General features: G+C 48.9%; 1 pseudogene; it reads right to left on the minus strand.

Moving 5' to 3' along the window:
* Positions 1 to 1,255: 1,255 nt before the first annotated feature.
* LOC110596592 lies at positions 1,256 to 2,659 on the minus strand (annotated as a pseudogene).
* Between the last annotated feature and the right edge of the window lie 5,114 nt (positions 2,660 to 7,773).

Genomic DNA, 7,773 nt, shown 5'->3' on the forward strand with positions numbered 1-7,773 from the left:
TCCACCTCGGCCTTCCAAGTAGCCATGCCCGCACCACCATGCCCGGCTGATTTTTTGATTCATTGTAGAGATGAGGTTTCACCAAGTTGCCCAGGCGGGTCTCGAAAATATATATATATTTGACAGTCAGGGTCTTGCTATGTTGCCCAGGCTGATCTTGAACTCCTGAACTTAACCAACCCTCCCTCCTCAACCTCGCAAAATGCTGAGATTGCAGGTGTGAGCCACCACACCCAGCCGAGTTCCAGTATTTTATGTAAATAAACCACAACTTTTGCTTCACTCTCTTGGAGGCAGAGGTGAGAGGATTGCCAGAGCTCAGGGGTTCCAGACCAGCCTGGGCAACATGACAAGACCTCATCTCTACACTAAATCAAAAATTTAGCCTGGTGTAGTAGTGCATATCTGTAGTTCCAGCTACTTGGAAGGCTAAAGTAGAAGGATTGCCTAAACCTAGCAGGTCGAGGCTACGGTGGCCATGAGCATGCTACTGCACTCCAGCCTGGGCTACAGAGTGAGACTCCGACTCAAAAAAAAAAAAAAATTCAAGAACCTATTCATTGCACCTATTCAAAATTGATCCTCATAATGAATTACGGCTTTCAGTATGACCTTAAAAAATGGGGTTTTTTTGTTACAGTCCACTTGTCAGTGTCAGAATACTATATATTGAATTTATCATTTTTTATGGCTGTTTCATATTCTCAGGACCTAGTAATAATACATGATGAGTCTCTAAGAATGTTTGCTGAATTAAAATCAATCCAAGCAGTCAGGCACAGTGGCTCAAACCTGTAATCCCAGCACTTTGGGAGGCTGAGGCAAGAGGATTACCTGAGTCCAGGGGTTCAAGACCAGTCTGAGCAACTTGGTGAGACCTCATCTCTACAAAAATCAGAAAATTAGCTGAGTGTGGTAGCACACACATGTAGTTCCAGCAAATTAGAAGGCTGAGGTAGAAGGATTGCCTGAACCCAGCAGGTCAAGGTTGCAGTGGCTGTGAACATGCCACTGCATTCCAGACTGGGCGACAGAGTGAGACTCCAACTCAAAAAAAAAAAACAAAACAAAAAACAATCCAAGCAATTGTGAGAAAATGTTTCTAGAAGTTAACTTTAGCAAATCACAGTGAAGATGAAGATAGTCTCTTGCATTTTAAAATGGCAAAAAGACTTTTCATATATTATATTTTCTCCTGTGTTTCACTGAACTATACCTAAATGTCTTTTCAAATGGTGTTTTTTTTTTTCTTCAATGATCTCTGAACTTTTTATTGGCCTCCTGCTTCCCCGAAGGGTACCCTGCTCCCACAGCCTCAGAGCCTTATAACTTTGGTGTCACTGGTCTCAGACACCAATTTGCCATTCACTATCCTGCCGGTGGTGGTCTTTCGGATGGTCTGAATGGAGCTGCTGCTATCCAGGGCATCACCGAGACTGAAGTCCTCCCCGTCCTCTAGTAGGCAGTGGTAGGTGGCAATCTCAGCCTCCAGTTTGACCTTGATGCTCGGCAAGGCCTCCTACTGCTGGGCCTGGCGCTGGCCCTCTGTCCAGGTCTGTGCCAGCTCAGACTCCAGGTGCAGCAGGGCACCATTAAGCTGCTCCACCTGCATAGCGTAGCAGTCCTCCATCTCCCTCAGGCTGTTCTCCAACCTGGCCTTCCGGTTTCTCATGGAGTCCAGGTCGACCTCCAAGGATTGCACTGTACGTCTTGGCTCCCTGAGCATCATCTCGGCAGGTCCGATCTCGGCAGACTGCGTGGTGACCGCTGTGGTGCTCTCCTCGATCTACTAGGACAATTATTTGCTCAGCTCCTCTTGGTTCTTCTGTGCCAGCTCATCAAACTGGGCCAGATTTCGCCATGATCTTGCTGAGGTCCTGAGATTTGGGGGCATCTACCTCCACGGTCAACCCAGAGCTGGCAATCTGGGCTTGTAGGCCTTTTACATCCTCCTCATGGCTCTTCTTCATGAAGAGCGGCTCTTCCTTGAGAGCCTCGATCTCTGTCTCCAGCTGCAGCCGGGTGACATTGGTGTCATCAGTCACCTTGTGGAGCCCATGGATGTCACTCTCCACGGACTGGTGCATGGCCTGCTCTGTCTCATACTTGACTTTGAAGTCGTCAGCAGCAAGACGGATGATGTCAATCCGTAGACCGATGCGGGCATTGTCCACAGAAGTTGCAAAGATTGGAGCCCTCAGGTCCTCAATGGCCTTGAGGTAATGCCCCCAGTCTCTGACTTGGGGTTCCTTCTTCCCCAGGTGTTCCTGGATTTGGCTCTCCAGCCTCTGGTTCTTGGTCTCCAGGCTCCTCACCCTCTCCAGGTAGGAGGCCAGGTGGTCATTCAGCTCTTGCATGGTCTCCTTTTCACTCTGACTGCTCCGCCTAGACTCCTGGCCATCCCTACGGCCAGGCCTCCAGACCCCAGCCGCCCTGGAAGATGGTGGAGTGGGGCACAGAGATCTGGGAGGCTGAGCCGCTGGCATCTGCATCGACGCTGGCCACACCGCTGGTGGACTGGAGGCTGGTTGGCTGGATGGAACCCAGGGACCCGTAGTTGGTGGAGAAGGTGAGGAAATTCATGGGGCAGACGGAGGAGAGCCAGACTGCAGGATTCACATTCTAAATGGTGTTTGTTTATTGAAGTAAAGGATAACATGTATATGAATTTAGTCTTTGGCCTGGTGTCTGGCACAGAGCTTCTAAAATCCTTGGAATTTCCAAAGTGACAGGAGTGGCTTCTGCTATTTATAAGGAGGCCCGTTATTTATTTATTTATTTGAGTTGGAATCTCACTCTGTTGCCCAGACTGGAGTACGATCCTTCCACCTCAGCCTTCCAAGCAGCTGGAACTACAGGTACACGCTACCACGCCCGGCTAATTTTTTGATTTATTGTAGAGATGAGGTCTCGCCAAGTTGGCCAGGCAGGTCTCGAACTCGTGGGCTCAGGCAATTCACTCACCTCAGCCTCCCAAAGCACTGGGATTATAGGCTGAGCTACTGAGCCCAGCTGGAGCCCCTTTAAAACCCACCTGTGGGGGAGACACAACATCAATAAGGGTACCTGATCTCAAACCAGGCAAAGTGGGGACCAAAGGAAGGCCTACATTTTACCTGTACAATGACCACTTGTATACCTAATCCTGAATTGTACTCCACATCTTTAAAATAAAAAAAAATTTCTTTTAACTCCCACCTGTCTATGGTAATGAGATGACTCAGGTGGGAGCTATTCACAGAAAGACCAAATTAGAGGTCTTAGATTAGAGGGGGTAACTTTTAGCCCCATCCCAACCTTGTAGAAGGGAGGAGGCTGAAGATGAACCTCTTTAAAAACTCCTGAACAATGAGGTGCTGAGAGCTTCCACGCTGGTAAACATATCTAAGTGCTAGGAGGATGGTGCCCCTGGTGAGGGCAGGAAAACCCCACAGCCCAAACCTTGTCCTATCCATCTATTCTGTTAGACTGTGCCTATGTTGATTCCTTGGTCATGAACCAATAAACATAAGTGTTTTCATGAGGTTTTTTTCCCCTGAGTTAGAGTCTTACTCTGTGACCCAGGCTGGAGTGCAATGGCATGCTCAAGGCTACTGCAGCCTCAACCTGCTGGGCTCAGGCGATCCTACCACCTCAGCCTCCCGAGTAACTGGTTCTATAGGCACATGTCACCATGTCTAGCTAGTTTTCTGATTTATTGTACAGATAGGGTTTGCCAAGTTGCCCAGGCCGGTCTCAAACCCCTGGACTCAGGTAATGTCTCGCCTCCGCCTCTCAAAGAGCTGGGATTACGGGCATAAGCCACCATACCCAACCGTGCTCATGAGTTCTGTGAGTCATTCTGGCAAATTATTGAACCTCAGGGAGAAATGTGGGAACCCTTAAATTTGTAGTTGGCTGGACAGAAGTATGGGTAACCTGGACATCCCATTTGCAGTTGACATCTGAAGTGGGAGCAGTCTTATGGAACTGAGTCCTTTAACTTGTGGGATCAATGCTAATTCCAGGTACATAGTGTCAGAACTGAATTGTTGGACACCTACTTGGGTCAGAGAATAGGAGAATTGGTTGTTGGTATAGAAAAAACTCATATATTTGGGGTCAGAAAGAACCTCAAAGCAGTGTATTTCCAACTCAATTTCCCCACACCCTTTAGTTATTGTAACCTAACTGATGTAAAAAAAAAAAGTGGTAGTAGAAAAAGACAGCAGTCTTAACCATTTGCAAATTGTAGAAAATGAGACATTAGGCTGGGTGCGGTGTCTCGAGTCTATAATTCCAGCACTTTGGGAGACCAAGGAGAGAGGATTGCCTGAGCCCAGGTTTTCGAGATCAGCCTGGGCCACTTGGTGAGACCTTGTTTCTACAATAAATAAATAAATAAATAAATAAATAGCCGGGCTTGGTGGCTTGTAGTTTCAGCTACTTGGAAAGCTGAGCCCAGGATTGCCTGAGCCCAGCAGGTCGAAGTTGTGGTGGCTGTGAGCATGCCACTGCATTCTAGCCTGGGGCAACATAGTGAGATTCCAACTCCAATAAAAAGAGAGGCATTCTAGGTTCCTTCTAGGTTTCTTCTAGGTTTTGGCAGGGGCCTGTGTAAGTGAGGGCCTTGAGGGATACACATCATCAGTTCACAGTGAATCCTTGTTAACAGAACCTCTAATGTCAGCTACTTTTTCCCCCCATAAATATAATATGAATCTCTTCTGCTATAGTGGGCCAGCTGCACTGGAGTCCACCATAGCTGGCAAGTCAAGCCATTTTTATCACAATTCGCTGAGCATAAGTCAACTTAGCAGATGTTGGTGGAGGTGTCCACCTTGTAGTATGTCCTGAGATGCAAACATGAAAGATTATAAAGATAAATAACCACCGGGTGCAGTGGCTCACAGTTGTAATCCTAGGACTTTGGGAGGCTGAGGCAGGAGGATTGCTTGAGCCTAGGAATTCAGAGTAGTCTGGGCAGCATAGCCAAGACCCTGTCTCTACAAAAAAGTACAAAAATGAACCAGGTATGGTGACATGCACCTGTAGCCCCAGTCGCTCAGGAGGCTGAGGTGGGAGGTTACTTGAGCCCAGGAGGTCAAGGCTGTGGTGAGCGGGAATTGCGCCACTATACTCCATCCTGGGTTACAGAGCGAGACTTGTCTCAAAAGAAAAAAAAATAGCTTGAATAGTACATTTTATATTATGTGATGCTGGGAGCAGTGGTTCCTGCCTGTAATCCCAGCACTTTGGGAGGCAGAGGCAAGAGAATTGCTTGAGCCCCGGAGTTCAACACCAGCTTAGGCAACATAGTAAGATCTTGTCTCTACAAAACATAAACAATTTTTAAAAATTAGCCAGGCATGGTGGTGCGCACCTATAGTCCCAGCTACTCGGGAGGCTGAGGCGGGAGGATCACTTGAACTCAGGAAGTCGAGGTTGCGGAGACCTGTGTTTGTGCCACTGCACTCCAGAGCGAGACCCCCACCTCAAATAAGTAAATAAATACATACAAACATAGCTCAAGGGGTGGGGGGAGTAGCACGATTGCCGTCTCATAGTAATGCCTCTCAGCCGGGCACAGTGACTCACGCCTGTAATCCCAGCACTTTGGGAGGTGCAGGCGAGTGGATTGCTTGAGCCCAGGGGTTTGAGAACAGCCTGGGAAACTTGGCGAGACCTTGTCTCTACAATTAAAAAAAAATTAGCTGGGCATGATGGCATGCTGAGGCAGAAGGCTGAGGCGGAAGGATCACCTGAGCCCAGCAGGTGGAGGCTGCGGTGGCTGTGAGTGTACTACTATACTCCAGCCTGGGTGTCTCTGACTCAAAAAAGCAAAAGAAAAAAGCCTCTCTGGGTGTGATAATTTAAAAGGACTCGCATTCTTAATATGCAAGTTCTTTTCTTTACTCAGTACTGCAAAGAATTAAGAGCAGTGTCTCAGGAAGGTATTTGTACACCTGTGTTCATAGCAACATTGTTCACAAGGCCCAGAAGGTAAAAGCAACAACCTGAGTGTCCACTGTGGTACATACACACATGGATGGAGATTTATGCTAAGTAAACAAGCTAGACACAAATACTATGATTCCATTGGTCCCAGATCCTTAGATTCATAGAGACAGTAAGGAAGATGTGGGACTTGGGAGGAGGAAAAAGAGTTTGTGTTTAAGGAGAATATAATTTCAGTTTAGGAAGATGGAAAGATTCTGGGGTTGGTCACATAGCAACATGAATGTACTTAATGTCACTGAGCTGTGTGCATACAAATGGTTAAAGCAGTAAAATTTTGTAGTTAATCACAATTGGGTTTTTTATTTTTTCTCAGTTAAAGTCTCACTCTGTTGCCCAGGCTGGAGTGCTGTGGCATGCTCACAGCCACTGCAGCCTCGACCTGCTGGGCTCAGGCGATCCTTCTGCCTCAGCCTTCCAAGTAGCTGGAACTACAGGCACATGTCACCACTCCCGGCTAATTTTGATTTATTGTAGAGATGAGGTCTGGCCAAGTTGCCCAGGCTGGTCTCGAACCCAGGCAATCCTCTCACCTCAGCCTCCCAAAGTGCTGGGATTATAGGCGTGAATCACCATGCCTGGCCAACAATTGTTTTTTCAAACTTAAATATAAAAACAAAATGCAGTGGCCCTCGGTCCTTCCAGAGGGTGGTTCCTGCGGCAGTGGGGGTGGGAGGGGACCCCAGAGCTGGCTGCGAAGGGTCCCGGGCCCACCTTGTCTTGAAAGCAAAGCCCTGGGCTGTCCCTCTCCTCTCCTACCCTTCAGATCCTTCCCTGGTCTGGGTCCCATGGAATTCTCCCGCCAACCCGCCCGCTCTCCTTCCAGAAGCCTGCCTCTGCGGCCCTGGCGGGCTACTATTTTATCCTCTGCAGTCTGTTTCGTTGTCCAGGTTACCGTTCCTTTTCCAGGCGGTCAGCCCCGCCCCTCCTGCCCGGCCACCGCTCCCCTTGCATCAGGGACACGTGGCAGCCACTGGGCAGCGGGCAGAGTTGTCCCCACGCCCTCCCCCTGGTGGCCGCCGCTGCTGGACCTGGAACCCTCCCTGGTGGCTCAGTGCCCCGGCCTTCACGTACAGGACTGGAGCCACAAGGAGCCCCACGGAGAACTGAGCGCCAGGCTTTTCTTTGAAAAATAGGAGTCTTGCTTAGTTCAGAAGCCCCATTTTTCTGCTAGATTTCTCACACTTAAAACCCTTTTTCTTTTTTCTTTTTTGAGTTGGAGTCTCACTCTGTCGCCCAAGCTGGAGTGCAGTGGCACACTCACAGCCACCACAGCCTTGATCTGCTGGGCTCAGGTGATCCTTCCGCCTCAGCTAGGCCTGCGCTACCACACCTGGCTTATTTTTTGATTTATTGTAGAGAGGAGAGCTCACCAAGTTGCCCAGGCTGGTCTCGAACCCCTGAGCTCAGGCAGTCCTCTCGTCTCTGCTCCCAAAGGGCTGGAATTACAGGCATGAGCCACTGTGCCTGGCAAAAATCTTTTTAAAAAATGCCTGAAGATAGCCAGGCTCGGTGGCTCAGCCTGTAATCCCACGCCTTTGGGAGGCTGAGGTGAGTGGATTGCCTGAGCCCGCGGGTTCGAGACCCGCCTGGGCAGCGAGACCTCATCTCTACAATAAATCACAAATCAGCCGGGCGTGGTAGCGCGTGCCTGTAGTTCCAGGTACTCGGAAGGCTGAGGCAGAAGTATTGCTGGAGCCCAGCAGGTTGAGGCGACAGACTCTGGGCGACAGAGTGAGACTCCACCTCAAAAAAAACTAAAAAAAAAAAAAGGGA

The sequence above is a fragment of the Carlito syrichta genome, unplaced genomic scaffold (genome assembly GCF_000164805.1).
Source record: "Carlito syrichta isolate Samal-C Ts95f unplaced genomic scaffold, Tarsius_syrichta-2.0.1 Scaffold311363, whole genome shotgun sequence".
In the NCBI taxonomy this organism is placed as follows: Eukaryota; Metazoa; Chordata; class Mammalia; order Primates; family Tarsiidae; genus Carlito; species Carlito syrichta.